Below are 16,385 nucleotides of genomic sequence, written 5' to 3'. Positions count from 1 at the left end.
GGAAGTTCTACTTCCTAAGATAGTACCTGTGTACGTGGGTATGGTGGATATGTTCCAAGCATACACCTGGCTTAAAAGATTGGCCCACAGCTGTTGCTAGTAGAGAATTTTATTAAGAATATTGGTCATTCCCATTTCGGGTATACACCATATGCTTCCCTCAGAAGGGTTAGGATGAGCATCAAAATACCAATGTTTGAGCTGAAACTAGACTGACTTTGAACTTGGGGCAATGACCTCAATGACAGGTGGGTAAACAGAGGGCAGAGACAATGCCCAACATCTCACTCACATTCATCACACTCATGATCAAGAGGGGCCTAGTGCATCTGAAAACCACAGATAAGCCAAGTATAGACAGTGTTGGTATATGGCTTGGAGTGTGGGCAGTGGATGGTCCCTAGAAAAGTCTGTGTATATTTCACTTTTTTTTTTTTTTTTGGAAGCTTAATGTGTAATATGTATATCATGAAGTCCGTAAGTCTTGACCTGAATTTTTAAAACGTGAATGCATTCATGTATTTACCACCCAGATTAAGAACATTTGCATCCCAGAAGCCTCCCTTGTGGCCCCAACTCTGTATTCATTGAATAACTCCTCGTTTTATTAATTTGACTACACTAGGTACCTCTATAAGTGGAGTCATACGGTATTTGTCCTTTTGTGACTGACCTCTTTTACTTAGAATAATGTCTTTAAGGTTCATCCATACTGTAGCACATATCAGAATTTCCTTCCTTTTTAAAGCTAATATTCCAGTATGTGTATATCCTATTTCATTTATCCATTCCTCTGTCAATGGACATTTAGGGTTGTTTCTACCTTTTGGCTGCCATAGATCATGCCGTTAGGAACATGGGTATACAAATAACTCTTTGAGACCCTGCTTGAAATCCCTTTAGGTAGTATATACTGAGAAGTCAAATTGTTGGATCATATGTATAATAAAAATTGTATTTTTAACTTTTCGAGATGCTGCCATGCTGTTTTCCACAGGAGCTGCACCATTTTTCATTCCCACCAACAGTGTACGAGTGTTCCAATTTCTCCACATTCTTGCCAACACTTGTTTCTTTCTTTCTTTCTTTCTTTTTTTGTTTTTTTGGATAATAATGATCCTAGTGGGTGTGAGGTGGTATTTCATCGTGGCTCTGCTGGACTTCTTAACCCGCGCACCCACCACAATACCCAGCCCTAGGAAATGGCCTGCCATGCTAGCATCCCAGCCAGGCTCCTAAGGAAGAGTCTGAACAGAGGGAGAGAGGACGCTTCCTAGAACTCATAGTTCCCAATATGGACATTTGTTGAGCTGAATTGTTTGTCAATTCTACATACTATGTCTGTCATACACAGTGAAGGTATAGACCTGTGGGGAGGGGAGAAGTAATCAAACAAGATGATTTGCTGAGTACTCGATTCCGGGAGGTGAGCACTGTTGCTGTTTCTCTGGTGCAGATGACAGGAGACATCTGGTAGGAGGTTATGCAGCTGGAGAGTTCTTTCCCTTTCATATGTGTGTATTTCATATGGGCAGGGGGACAATTGTGGCTCTGGCACAGAACAATAGGGCGGAAATGAAACCAGACCCAGCCAACACCCAGACTAGAGTGGAGGGGGGAAGCCCGAGAAGGGAAACAGAAATGACACATGTGAAACATAAACCTCCGTCATAAAATAGATCAGTCATGCCAGACTGTCCCGTGCGTGCAGCACAGACCATCTGAGCTCAAAGTCTTGAAACACTGGCTCCTTCAGACCTGTGTGCACCAAGTCCATAGAGAGACCGATCTAACAGTAACTCCACAGACTCGTGCGTCTCAAAGAGAGGACCATTCTCTGGCTTTTCTAGGAACTCCTGAGTTTACAAAATGCCATCCAATCCTGCCAAGACCTTCCTATGACTAACCTCAGCCCCTAACACCTTGTTAAGTGCCCCTTCCTCCCTTCCTCCCTTTAGAGAGGCTCCTAAGCTCCCCAGGATATGTATTCTCCCTTGCTGCAGAATTAATAAGCCTAATTTTGTTGACTACCTGTGTACTCCAGTGGTCTTGGGCTGCAGGGCAATTCTTTTTTTTTTTTTAAGATTTTATTTATTTATTTGACAGACAGAGATCACAAGTAGGCAGAGAAGCAGACAGATAGAGAGAGATGGAAGCAGGCTCCCTGCAGAGCACAGAGCCCGATGTGGGGCTCGATCCCAGGACACTAGGACCATGACCTGAGCCGAAGGCAGAGGCTTTAACCCACTGAGCCACCCAGGTGCCCCTGCAGGGCAATTCTTAAAGGCTGTAGATAATGCCTACAGCCAGTTCTCTGTGATGTCATGATTCTGGAAAAGAGCAAAACCAGTCTTTCTGGCTACCTCTCACTTTCTTCCCATACTTATCTCCACCTCTTTCTCCAAACCCCTGGACACCCCAGCCCTTATACTTTTATTTATGCGAGCTTCTTACAAAAATGAATAATTTAGCATCATGAGAAACTTATCAGGTTGACTTAAGAATAAAGCAATCGAAATCATATTAAAGTTATATCATGATTTTTCCCTAACACTCGTTAAGGAGCCATGAGAAAATCAGTACACCAACCTCTTGTGAAATTCCGGTATAATGTTTAACAGATTTTCTGCCTTTGGATAACTTCCTCATCATTAATTGTCTTTCCCTTTGCTGAAGGTTTCATTTAATTTCTTTAAGGGGACATCATGAAAAAGTGAAATAAAATGTGTCAGTGGTCCTATACCCACCCCCCTTACACCTTTGCTTCCCAATTTCTGGCCAGGAGAGAACTGGCTCTGCTTTCCCAAGCCAGGAGGAAGTTGGAAGGGGCTCTCCTCTGCCCACTCCCAATCCCCTCCCTCAAGTCATTCTCCCTGCGCTCTAGAATTTGCTTAACTAGGTGGAGAGAGGAACAGACCCTCCCTGGTGGCCTGGAAGGAGGAGCCTAGACCCCTTATTCATACCTGGTCCCTCCCTTCCCATACACAATGTGGCTTTGGGAGCAGTTTTGCACACCTGGACTCCCTCTCTCCTAGCCAGAGTAGATGGATCAGAAGGAGGTAAATGAAGAGTTTCACCTGAGAGAGAGAAGCTTGACCTTGCGACATGCAAATTCAGGAGGTATTGGTGGCCATTCCAGGCTGGAAACAGGGGAAAAGAACCCAAAACCAAAGGGAGGAATGAGGCGGAGGCTCAGAGAAAAACAGTGAAGATAGGCATTCAGATTCCTAATGGATTCCAGGGTCCTGTGCCTCCTGAGTCCTCATGGCTTTTCTTTCTTCCTTTTTTTAAAATATTTTTAAAGATTTTTATGTATTTATTTGACACACAGAGAGAGATAGTGAGAGAGAGAGCACAAGCAGGGGGAGTGGCAGGCAGAGGCAGAGGAAGAAGCAGTTAGCAAGGAGCCAGAGGCAGGACTCGATTCCAGGACCCTGGGATCATGACCTGCTTAACAGCTAAACCACCCAGGCACCTCCACCCATGGCTTTCCTTTTCTTGGTATCCAGGAGCTTCTGCAGTATCCTTCTATTGAAATTAAGGTTTTGCTCAAGCTGATTCCCATGGGTTCCTATAACTTAAAACCAAAAGAGTCTGAGGAAGGTGTCAGTTTCCTGGTGTGGGGGGCCTCTTTTGTTGGATGAAGGGAACACATTCATCCCCCCTCCCCCACCCAATAACTCTACCAGCTCCCTTGGGGTGGTCTTTCAGCCTCTTAGGCTGAGTTAGCCACCCTTGGCTCCGTGATCCTCAAGTCTCCAGACATGATTCTGTCGTGGTCTTGAGCTCTTCATTCTGTGGCCACTCATAAGCCTGTACTAAGACATTTTATTCAAGAGCAAGGGCTGGGTCACCCATTACAGACCCCTCCTTCCTCATTATCATTGTCATGTCGACTGGGGTCCAAAATTGTACACACTGCCAGTTTATGTGAAGAAGACACAGCTTCCTTCTTTTCTGCTAATGATGGAATCATCCTTTCATCCTGTGAATAATGCACATAAAGCTTACCCTTAATTTTTTTTAATGTTTGCATCTATTTTTTAGTATATCTGACACACAATGTTACATTAGTTTCAGGTGTATCATGGAGTGATTTGGCAAGTTTCTACATTAGGCTATGTTTACAAGTGTGTCTCCCACCTGTCCCCATATATGGCTAGTACAATATCATTGATTATGTGCCCTACACTGTGCCTTTTATTCCTGTGACTTAGTCATTTCCAAACTGAAAGTCTTTCTCTCCCACTTCCCTTCACCCATCTTGGCCACCCCCTCTGCCCTCCCCCTAACAATCACCCGTTTTCTCTCTGTATTTATAGGTCTAATAGGTTCATTTCTTTGTTTTGTTTTAGATTCCACTTACAAATGAAATCTTCTGGTATTTGTCTTAGTCTGACTTCTTTCACTTAACATAAGACCCTTTAGGTTCCTTCATGTTGTCACATATGACACAATCTCATCTTTTTATGACTGTGTAATATTCCACTATGTATATATAAAATATACCTCTAGATAGACAGATAGATATAGACATACCCCACATCTTCCTTATCTGTTCTTCTATTGATGGGCACTTAAGTTGCTCCTATACCTTGGCTATTATAAATAACTACAATAAACATATAAACAGTGCTACATGTATCTTCCTTCTTGAATTAATGTTTTCATTTTCAAGTAGTGGAATTACTGGAACATATGGTATTTCTGCTTTTCATTCTTTTGCAGAACCTCCACACTCTCTTCCACAGTGGCTGGACCAATTTACATTCCCACCAACAGTGCACGAGGGTTCCTTTTTCTCCACATCTTTACCAACACTTGTTACTCCTTTGTCCTTCTGATTTGAGCCATTCTGACAGGTGTGAAGGCATCCAGAGTCAATGAAGAGAATCAACCACAAACACCTGAATGAACTCTAGAGCATCTTATGTTACAGATGTTATAGGGGACAGAACACAAGTAGGCTCCTAAGGAAGGTAGCTCTTGCCTCTATGTTGACCCTTTGTTTGTTTGTTTGTTTGTTTGTTTGTTTTTTTAAAGATTTTATTTATTTATTTGATAGAGACACTGAGAGAGGGAACACAAGCAGGGGGAGTGGGAGAGAGAGAAGCAGGCTTCCAACTCAGCCCGATGTGGGGCTCGATCCCAGGACCCTGGGATCATGACCTGAGCTGAAGGCAGATGCTTAGCAACTGAGCCACCCAGGTGTTCCCCTTTTGTTTGTTTTTAATAAAATAGTTAATAACTGTATCAGTTCCCTATTGGTGCTATAATAAATTGCAAACAAATTTAGTAGCTTAAACCACACAGACTATCATCTTACAATCCTGGAGGTCAGAAACCCAAACTGGATCTTACAGATGAACTCCAAGTGTTGGCAAAGCTGCATTCCTTCTGGACACTCTAAGGAAACATCTATTTCCTTGATTTCCCAGCTTCTAGAGGCTCCCTGCTTTTCTTGGCTCATGGCCCCTTCTTTATATTCCAACCTCTCCTTCCATTGTCATATCTCCAGCTTCTATTTCTGTTATTTTGATATTTTTTGATATTTTTGCCTTTCTCTCTTTCTTAGAGAGAGAAAGAGAGCATATGAGCAGGGACAGGGGTTAGGGGAAGAGGGAGAAGGTGGGAGAGAATCTTCCTCAAGCTTCTGGGGCTTGATCTCACCACCCTGAGATTATGACCTGAGGCAGAATCATGTGTCAGATGCTTAGCCAACTGAGCCACCCAGGCACCCCTCTTTTGCCTCTCTTTTGTGACCCCTCATGATTATATTGGGTCCACCTAGATAGTTGAGTGTAATTTCTCTCAATCAAGATCTCTAAGCATTTCTGAAAAACCTTTTTCACAGATTCCAGGATTAAGACATGAACATCTTTGAAGGACCACTGACCAAGCTGCCATACTGGCAGATGAATCTCATAACCAATTCGAGATTCATGTCAGCATTCTATCCTCTGAAAGCCTTCTCTCATGGCAGCAGAAAGGGAGACAGCCCTCGCTGGCGGCTGTCCACCTGTTCTTTCTCTGATTGCCTAAAGTAGGGTGCTCAGCAGATTTTTCAAAATGCAAAAAGGGGAATACAAACTGAAATAAAAGAGCTCACTCAAATATGTGAAGTAAATATACAAAGGAACTTTGTTTTTTGTGGGGTTTTTTGTTTTTTTTTTTTTTGCCATAAACTAGAAAGAAGAAATGAAAGCTGTTGTATGGTGTCTGGCTTGGGGAAGGGAGACCAGGCCTTGGGCTGGAGTTCCCCACACTTTGCTTCATGAAAACAGCTTCCATCCCAGAGCACAGGGAGCATCTGCTCTGGTGGCTTACTCAGGAGGAAGCGTTTACATGACAGTGCTAATCTAGAAATAGGTTTGCCCAAACTTTGTATGATTTCTCAACCCAAGTGGCTAAATTTAAAGAGGAAAACTCCAGTTTGTAGAAATTTCATGTATATGGGAAACAGAGTAAGACAGTGAGAAAAGTTAGACTTTCCAGACCAGAGGTTCTTGACTTCAGATCCAGGAACCCCTAGAAAATAAACGGATTTCAGGGGGTCCATAGTATTCTAAGTTCAGGTATAAAATTGAGTGTGTTTTCCTGGAAAGATGATCCATAGCATTCATCAGATATCAAAGGGGTCTGTGATTCTATAAAATATAAGGTATTTCTATACAGTGATCGATAGAAAAAGATAAAAAGTGCTTGTGTCATTAATTTCCTGGTATAAGAAGTTGTTTCCTTTTATCTGTGAAATGTGCTCACAGTAAACATGGGGACCAATCTACATGGAGGCCCTAGAGCCCATTCTCAGCACCCACTCAAAGTCCAAAGTCAAATGAAGAAAGCTGGCTTTCAGCTCTGGAGAAATTGTGGGGTTTTGAGTGTCCCAAGGAGCATTTATGCTCTGATCATGTAGATGAATAATGATAAAAAGCAAAAGCAATTGAACCATACTTAAATACATTTATTTGCCAGAAGGCACAGCAAGTCAACTGTGAGTCCAAACAATGTGAACTCAATGAGAGCAGAAGTCTTGTAGGTTCTCCTCACTCTTACGCCTCCAGCAATGTCTGACTAGAAGGTGATCAATAACACGCCCTGAATGAATCCATCAACGAAGAGTTTCTAAAAACCTTCCAATTGAATTAGGCTGGCTTTTTAATGTACTCTACCACTAATAAGAAATTTATTTGATTTTATTTAAAAGCCACACATTGGCCTTGAATAGAAAATTTTAATACTTTATTTGTGGTTGTTTTCATGCTGAAAGTCTGAAAGCTGTTCCCTGAAACATTTTGATTTTCACCAATGCAGTATATTCTTAAATTTATATTAAAAAGTCACATATGAAAGAAAATGGGGAGGCAAGACCACTAACTGATGCTTTCCATTTGGAATCATGTAATTTAGGACTTCTGACCCCATGGAGATAAGAGATCAAAGTTTCAGAGTTAACAGTGACAGGATGAAAGTTTTCTGTTTTTGTTGGTTGAAAATGAACTCTTTCACTGCATGGTGGAACTCAAGGGCATTACTCGTGCTGCCCTGTGCTAGCTGGATTGTCTTTGGCAGAGCTGGTCTGAGCCATGCATGGATCACTTCCACACGGGTATCTTATGTCAGACCCATCAAATAACAGCCTTCTAAACCCTCAGGTCTGTGTTGAAATCTGATCACTTTCTCACATCAAAGAGTGTAAGGAAAGTTTCTGAATCAGAAATTAAGTAGATTTCTTATATTGTGGCTTACAGCCAAGATGCACTCGGACCCTCCAGGACAAATGTCTCACCAGGTAAAGCGAGGTGCTGGCTGGGTGTTTTCCCTGAACTTGTCAGTTTGCAGGGACATGACTGCAAATGAGCCCGATTACAAAGAATACTTGGTTAGATGGTCTCGTTCGTTCTCTTTTGGCTTAAATTCTGGGAGAATAGAGATGTTGGTGCCACAGAGCAGTGAGGACAGAGTAGCTTTGGAGGCACTAACTCACTCCTGAAACATATTCCAGCAAAGCAGTGAATTCCAGGGAGAGTGGCTGGTCTAATGAATGGCTGTCAAGAGTCTAGTCCCAGGAGATTGAGAGATGAGGGTCTGAAGGTCTCTCTGGGTTGGTCAGGGCACACTGGCAAATGCACTCTGTGTAAGGGCAATGAGTCATATCTGAGATGTTGGCCGACCACCATCATGAACATTGGCAACTTTTCGGGGGAAGGGTGGGGGAGGAGGTGTTGGAATGGTTCACAATTCTGGTTCTACCCTGGAGTGGCTTCAAGACTGAGACTCAGGTATCTCAGATGGCCTTGGGTGCAAAACCAACTGGACTTTAGCCTTGCAGACCAGTGAGAATGGAAAAACTTGCAAGACCAAGACAGACAAATTGGAAGTGGCCCCACCATTACTGATGAAGCTGGCTCTTATCAAGGTGGATATTGGGGCCAGAGTTCAGGGTCTAATGCTTAAAGAAAGCTTGAGCTTATTTTAGGCAGACACCAAGAACCCAGAAGAGGTACAGTCCAGGAGGCAAGGCATAACGGAAATGCAGGCAACAGATAACACAGATAGTCATGTGAGCAAAGGGGATGTGGTTTGAGAGGTCAGGCCACATGCAGTGAGACTCCAGCAACTACCTGTAAGGTGGGGAAACGAGGCCTTTAGCCCCATTAGGAGGGGCAAGAGCTCAACTGGTGTCAGGAGCCTCACAGAAATGCAGGTCAGCTTGGCACCTCGAGAGCTTAGTGGGAATGGAAGCAATGTCAAGTTCAGACACTGAGCCAGCAGGCAGCCTGGAGAACCGATGGCACAAGGTCTCACCCCAAAACACAAAGCCTTGATATACATTAGTCTTAATTTCAGACCTCTCCAGCTGCAACTAGCTGCCTTCCTGCTCCGGGATAAGTTAGTGAGGATCTGGGAGGTCTGTCCTCTCAGGGAGAAGCCAGGGAAAGCAAATTTGACACACTTGGAGGGAACGCACATCCCCATCAACCTGGAGCAACTCACTTGGGTCTGTGTGTCCCTCAAGGTCTCAGACAGATCCGGACTGTCTAAGGGAAGGCACAAGGAGGCTGAAGCAAACTACACCTGCACCTGAAACTTTGCCCAATGGCAATGTCCTTGTCTGGGACTCGCTACCTAAACACATGGAGTAAGAGAGAGGAGATAACGTTTTAGCAAAACATTCTGCATCAGTTATTTCTTTTAATGTTGAATTTTAAAAATTATGTAGTTATACTAGAATAAATTTATTGTATCCTGGTTATATTATGACATTTGGTTCCTATTTAACAATTTTATGTGTATATATATATATATATATACATATATGTGTGTGTGTGTGTATTTAAGTATATATTAAATATGTAATATTTATAAATATTATATTTATATTAAATTTAAAATTTATAAATATATATTAAATACACATACCTTAAACTTTTACGTCATCTGTAAAACATTTACTAAAATAAAATGGAATAAAATAGAGGCACCTGGGTAGCGCAGTTGGACTGAGAGTGTAACTCTTAGTTTCGGCTCAGGTCATGATCTCAGGGTCATGAGATGGAGCCCCACATCAGGCTCTGTGCTTAGCATGGAGTCTGCTTAAGACTCTCTCTCCCTCTGCCCCATCCCCCTTTGCGTTCTCTCTCTCTCTCTTAAATAAGTAAATAGAATAATAAAATAAAATAAAAATGATGGCCCCTGAAAGTTGAATAGAAGAAACAAATCTTTGATGGGATATGGAAGGAAGAAGCAGAAAGGATTCTGGATTCAAAATCAGTATTGGGGTTTCCATTCTGGGCTTTGAGTCCAGAAAAGTCATCTTGACCTCTCTGGGGCTCAGTTCGGGTAATGTTCTGCAAGTGTTACCTGCTCCCAACCAGATTCAAGAGACACTGCCTCCCTTGAGTTCTGGGGAGAATGGAATCAAGGCAAAGTTCCTCCTTGTTTGCTGGTTCTGAGATTTGTATCAACCTCGTGGTACTTGAGAACAGGTCATGTGTTATCTCAACCTAGTGCAAAGGTAGCAAATGTTAACAAAGGATTCTATAACTTAAACCCTTACTCCAGTTGCAACATATTAACAAGCTCTAGGCAGATAACCTCTCTTCCTTCACCTCACCCTCTTCTCCTTACCTTCTCTGCAATAAAAACCAATATACCCAAACAAGCAACGTAAGTATTCTTGGGAGACTTAAAAAGTGTGACCCAGAAAATGTGACTTTTGCTCTTAAGGTGAAAATACATGCCCTTGAAAGTCCCCTTTGGGACGTGCAGCAACCACCTCTGATCACTAGAAAAGTCCAGTGCTTTTGGGCTGGTTTGATCTCAAATGAAGGACTTTAGTGTTCTGAAAAGCACAGCGCCAAAGAAATGGGGCAGATATGCCCAAACCCTTAACACCTGGCTGATGCAGACTGGCCAACCATACCTCAGTCTCCAATCTCACACACTGTTCTGATTATCCACTGTTACATAACAAGTGACCCCTAATGTAAGGGCTTAAAACAACAACTATTTTATTACCTCTTTTCCTGGCAGGGTTCTACCGGTGGGTTTGTTGGGTTTTTTTTTTTTTGTTTTTTTTTTTTTTGCTTCAAGTAATATCAACTGGGGGTGGGGGGAGGAGCTTTGTTGGCATTGAGCTGGAAGTTGGGCTGGTCTGGAGGGTCCAGGATGGCTTCACTCTAGTTTGGAAGGTCAAAGTTGGTCTCACTGTCATGGCTGGTGCGTTTGGAGTGACAGCTGGAAGGCTGAGTCAGAAGGGGACTTCTAGGTCTCCACACGGTCTTAGGGTCTGCGTGTGATCTCTGTAGCAGAGCCATCAGACTCCTTACCTGGAAGCTCAGAGCTCCAAGAAACCAAAGCAGAGGCTGCTAGTCCTCCGAAAGTCTGTGCCTGCACTAGCCCGGAAACATGTCTTCCAGACGGCTTTGGGCAGCAGTCATGCATCAGCTCAGGTTCAGAAGAAGGGCCAACGGACCCATCTCTCAATAGTGAGAGTGTCAGGGCGCCTGGGTGGCTCAGTGGGTTAAAGCCTCTGCCTTCGGCTCAGGTTGTGATCCCATGGTCCTGGGATCGAGCCCCGCATCGGGCTCTCTGCTCAGCAGGGAGCCTGCTTCCTCCTCTCTCTCTGCCTGCCTCTCTGCCTACTTGTGATCTCTGTCTGTCAAATAAATAAATAAAATCTTTAAAAAAAATAGTGAGAGTGTCAGAGAATTTGGGACCATCTTCAATCCAACAGACATATGCACACATGGACACATGCACATACACTAAAACTCTGCAAAATTTAAAAAAAAAGATTTTATGAGAGAGTGACTTTTAAAAGCATTATTTAGGATGTGGGATGAGGAGAAAACTGCAGGTCAATTCAGACTGATTCTCTAGGTGTCGGTCCCTGTGGCAGAGTACCCAGGCCCACTGCCGTCGCTTCACTTTGCTCCTCTGTGATCTCCATTTAAGTTGCCATCCTCCTCCCACCCCAAATCACTGCAAGAAGTAATTTGCAAAGATGGTTCGGTCATCTCCAAGAGGCAAAGAGGATCTGCTGTTGCAGGTGCAGAGACAAAGACCTTTCTGTCTTCCTTCTGTGGGGTAGGGGGGTGTCATTGTGGTCAGTGAGGTCACCCTCCTCATGGCTTCTCAAAGCAGCTCATTCCAGCCCTCGGCAAGATGACACCCTTTCCTCCCCGTGCTTCCCTTCTCTGCTCCCCTCGGCTGGCTCAGGTCCACAGTCACCCAGGAAATCAGTTTTACCACCTTATTACAAAAACTGTGACAAACCAGGAGGAAATTGCATGACTCTAGATTTTATCCCCCGACAGCATGACTCTCTCACTTGTTTTCTCTGTACCCGGGGACTGCCTCTCAAATCCAACTTGGATGCTCAGCCCTTCCCTGATCTGACTCAGAAGTATTTGCACTAGGGTTGAGTTCTGAACCGCAAATATACTGCCTGCCTTTAATGTTTCTTCCTTTCACATAACGCTCCTGAGGACATTTTTGAAAAATATCCTCATGAGCTCCACTTCTCTGCTGTAATAGCTAACATATTTTCTCTTCTGGCTCACTCCTCTTTTCCTCCATGAACACTGACTGAGTACCTGCCATGAGTCCAGTGCATGTTCTGTGGGGACAGCACTAAATAAGCTGCCCTCTAGGAACCATCCACTGGTGGGGGAGTCAGATGCCTACTCTCGTGGCCATGCTGCAGAAATGAGGGCTAGGGAGGCACTGAAGACAGAGCCAACTTGTACTTGGTAGAGGACGAGGAAGTCTTCAGTGAGGTGGCCTTGATGGAAAAGGAGGAGTTGTCCTGGAAGATAAGGAGAACACTCTAGGCAGAGTGAAAGCTCATGCAAAGGCACTGAGGCATGAACAGCTGGGAATGTCTGGGGACATCACTGGTAATTTGATATAACCAGAACACAGAGCACATAGCAAAGTGTCTAGAAACTTGGCTGGGGAGATAACAATCTCCAGATGATGAAGATCCCTACAAACCTTCTGAGGAATTCACCCTTTCGTTTGGTGGCCCTGAGGAGTTGGGAGCAGTTGTAAGCAACAGAGTAACATGATCTATTGTGTTTTGACTAAGATTACTACTATTCTTTTCTTTCTTTTTTTTTTTTTTTAGATTTTATTTATTTATTTGAGAGAGAGAGATCACAAGCAGGCAGAGAGGCAGGCAGAGAGAGAGGAGGAAGCAGGCTCCCCCCTGAGCGGAGAGCCCGATGTGGGGCTTGATCCCAGGACCCTGAGATCATGACCTGAGCTGAAGGCAGACACTTAGCCCGCTGAGCCACCCAGGCAACCCACTACTTTTCTTTAACACTAATTTTATATTTGAGCTCCCCATTATCTTTCTCTTTTTCCTGAAGGCCCATATAATCTTAACATAAGGTCATTCAGGGATATGTTGATTCTCCTTATTTTCCCCCCAACTCTATGTTCAACCCCACCCCATCTTCCTCCTTCCATCCTCCCAAAGGAAACACTGGCAGGAGTTTGGAGACGACGCTTGATGCACTGCTCTGTGCCAGGCACTAGCAAAGCAATCCCCCCTCACTCTGTCTTTCACTGACTCCTGATGCAACAACTCAGCGAGTCAGTGAGAGACTTTCAGTCTTGATGCAGAAGCTCTGGAGAATCCTGAAGAGACAGAGTGGTCTGAGCTTGCTGTGCGCAGCTGGGGCCCATGCCACAGAACAGAGTCCCCTCCAGTTGAGGCAAGTTCACAGGGTTGCCATTTCTGTAGCCACTTGATCACCCAGAACGTTGACCATGAGCCCTCTGGTCAACCCCGTAATCTTAGGGCCCTCTGCAACTGCAGCATCCTATATGTGCTGTGCCGTGAAATTTGAAGCTGCTTTTAGCATTTTGTTTACATTTCTTTTGCACCTTACTGCATTTTCCTTGGGGTTCCTTCAAGAAAGTATTTGCAGAAGAGATTTAGTCCATGTTTTTGTTTTTGCTTTTCTACATAGTGGCCAACTCCCCAGTATAGCGGGAGCCTGTCTTACTCATGATGGTCCCCCGACCGCAGGTTGGCCCAACTCGTCTCAGCCTCAGCTGTGATTTTCATGAGGATTTTTGCCAGCTCATTTTCCCATAGTCTCTAGGACAAGAGTTGGAGGGGATAGTGCCTTTGGGGAGCATCAGTCTGACCAGCATTCAAAGAAAACCCACTGAGAAGAATAGGACAGGTCAGTATGCCTGCTCATTTTATCTTCCAAAAACTCACACAACCTAATCAAACATATTTAATTCAGAAAGAAAAATGTTAACATGCGTTTATGTGTAATATACATGGTAGGCAAGTGCCTCCAATTCAATTTCTCCTTCTTTTCAGAACCCTGGGTTTTAGCTGAACACGCACCAGAATAAAGACCACCTGCTCCAGCTTCCCTTGCAATTGGGAATATGAATCTATTTCTCAGCATCCCTTGCAGCCAGGTCTGGGTTTTGCTTACCTGAGATGGAAGCAAAGGTGTTGGGGGAGGTTTGGGAAGAAACACCTTTATAGGGGTAGGTTTGGGTTCCACTAGCCTTCTGCTTTCTTCTGCTGTTGGCCTGGAGTATAGACACAAGATCTGGAGCACTAGCAGACTTTTTAGATTTTTGCTGATCTTGAAGATGAAAATCAGTTCTAGGATAATGGGACAGAAAATGAGGAGGTGCACCTGGGTGTCTCAGTTGGTTGAGCGTCTGCTTTCAGCTCGGGTCATGATCCCAGGGTCTTGGGATGGAGCCCTACATCAGGCTTCTTGGTCAGTGGGGAGCCTGCTTCTCCCTCTCCCATTCCCTGCTTGTGCACGTGTGTGCTCGCTCTCTCTCTCTCTCTCTGTTAAATAACTAAATAAAAATCTTAAAAATAAATTTAAAAAAAAAGAAAATGAAGAGCTTATGTCCCTGAAAACATCAGGGGACTGCCAGCCTCCCCCAGAACGGCCTAACCTTGGACTTCTTTTATCTAAAAATGAATGGAAAAAAATGAATGGATGAGCTTCAAGCTTATTTTGCATGATGTTTATTTGATTTTATTCTCTGTGCATTCAAACTTTACACTTCACAGATGTTGCTCAAAGTGATTGAAGACTACCCCCTCCCCAGTCTATAGCACATGAGAGTCCAAAGCCCTTCCCAAGATACCTGTGAATTCCTGAGCTTGTATTCTCTTGGTCCTTCTGCCTCTGCACTTTCTTCTGCCTCTGCTTCTTCTTGCTCTGATCCAAAGACGAAAGGTGTTCTCATTGATTTCCACAAAAATCCATTCAGGATCTGGGCCAAGGACCATTTCACACATGGCATAGCAAACAACTTGCAAATCTACATCAGACCTTTCTATTAGCTCAGTCTTTTGCCACCCCACTTCCCTGCACTTCTCTCTTGATTTCTAATCAGAGAGATCCTAGTGTCTCATCTGTCCTGCTTCTCCCTTCACTCTTATCTCTCTGCTCATACACTCTTCCTTTTAGATTATGTCCAAATTCTTCTGCCCTGCTTATGAAAAGTGGTTCACTCACCACAGCTCCTTTTTCCAAACTTTGATCAGGTGCCCAGCAGACAAACGCAGTGGTTTCTAATAGAATGCACCCTCCTTAGAAGGCTGTGGTTATAAATCGCATACCCCTGCCAGATACATAGCTCTAAAACTCTCAGAACCTAGAATTATGTGAATGAGGGTGTTGGGTTTGTGGAGAGTGTTAGAGCACACAGCCTGTTGTGTGTCTAGGTTACTTTGCACCGCTGCTTGGCCACCCCTCGCCAGAGGATCACTGGCTTATCTCTTGGTGCATGGCTCTTCCTGCTGGAAGCTACCAGCATACCTCTGGGAGAGACATTCCTGGTCTCTACACTCTCACCCACTGCCCACTGCACGCATACTACTCACATTACATCACAAGTCCCCCCACTGACCAGGGATAGCAACTGTGGCTGGCCACTCCCCTGGGGCTTTCTGAATTCCATCTTGCATCTACTTATGTACATTACTAAAATGGAAATCTCTTTAAATGTCCTCAGAAAATGTACAAAGCAAAGCATGATAAAATTCCAATATTACTTGAGAAGGACAATGTTAATTGATCGTTAGCTTTAAATTTATCTAACATTTGCTATTAGGGTTTTTTCACTCACATCGTCTCTTTAATCCTAGGAATTTTCTATAATATTGGCATCATGTCCCATTTTACAGTGACATCAACTAGTCCCAGAGAGGTGGATCTGCTCACCCAAAGACACACAGCTAAGAAACAGTGAAGCCACAGTGAAAATGTAGGCCCCCCCTCCTAAATTCCTATCTCTTTTAATTAACAGATGTGCAGCCTTGTTGTAGATTAATTTACTATTTCCCTAGCACAGAACAGAAAGAGGATTGGCTAAAGCTAGAATAAATAAGCTCTGACTGGGAAGGAGAGTGTCAGTCTGGGGTCTGAACCAAGCACCACCACAGAGAATCCTGGGAAGCCAGAAGCAAAGAGAGGAACCCTTGGTGTCAGGAAGGGGAGAAAGTCAAAGGGAAGATATGCTTTTGTGACAGCATCAGCTTCTACAGTATCTCCTGCCATCTAGGTCTTCCCCCCCACCCCCCATTAAGGGACTTGCTATGAATGAGATGGCTGAGGCCAAGGCAGATCAAAAAATAATCAGGAAGCATATTCAGACAGAACAAACCAGAACCACAGGTGTAGTATTTGGGAATCAGAAACACTCAGCCTTCTGCTACAGGGACTGTGGTTTGAAACTCCCTGAGTAAATAACAAAATGCTGCAAGGAAGAAATCTCATTCCCCAAAGCAGATATCAAGAAAATCCGAATTGGAGCATCTGACAGCGGGGGTCCCCTAGGGACACTGTCCAGGGTCCAGCTAGTTATTATAAGCCGCG

The sequence above is a fragment of the Enhydra lutris genome, unplaced genomic scaffold (genome assembly GCF_002288905.1).
Source record: "Enhydra lutris kenyoni isolate GAN:26980312 unplaced genomic scaffold, ASM228890v2 scaffoldscaffold16, whole genome shotgun sequence".
In the NCBI taxonomy this organism is placed as follows: Eukaryota; Metazoa; Chordata; class Mammalia; order Carnivora; family Mustelidae; genus Enhydra; species Enhydra lutris.
This window is presented reverse-complemented; position numbering follows the sequence as displayed.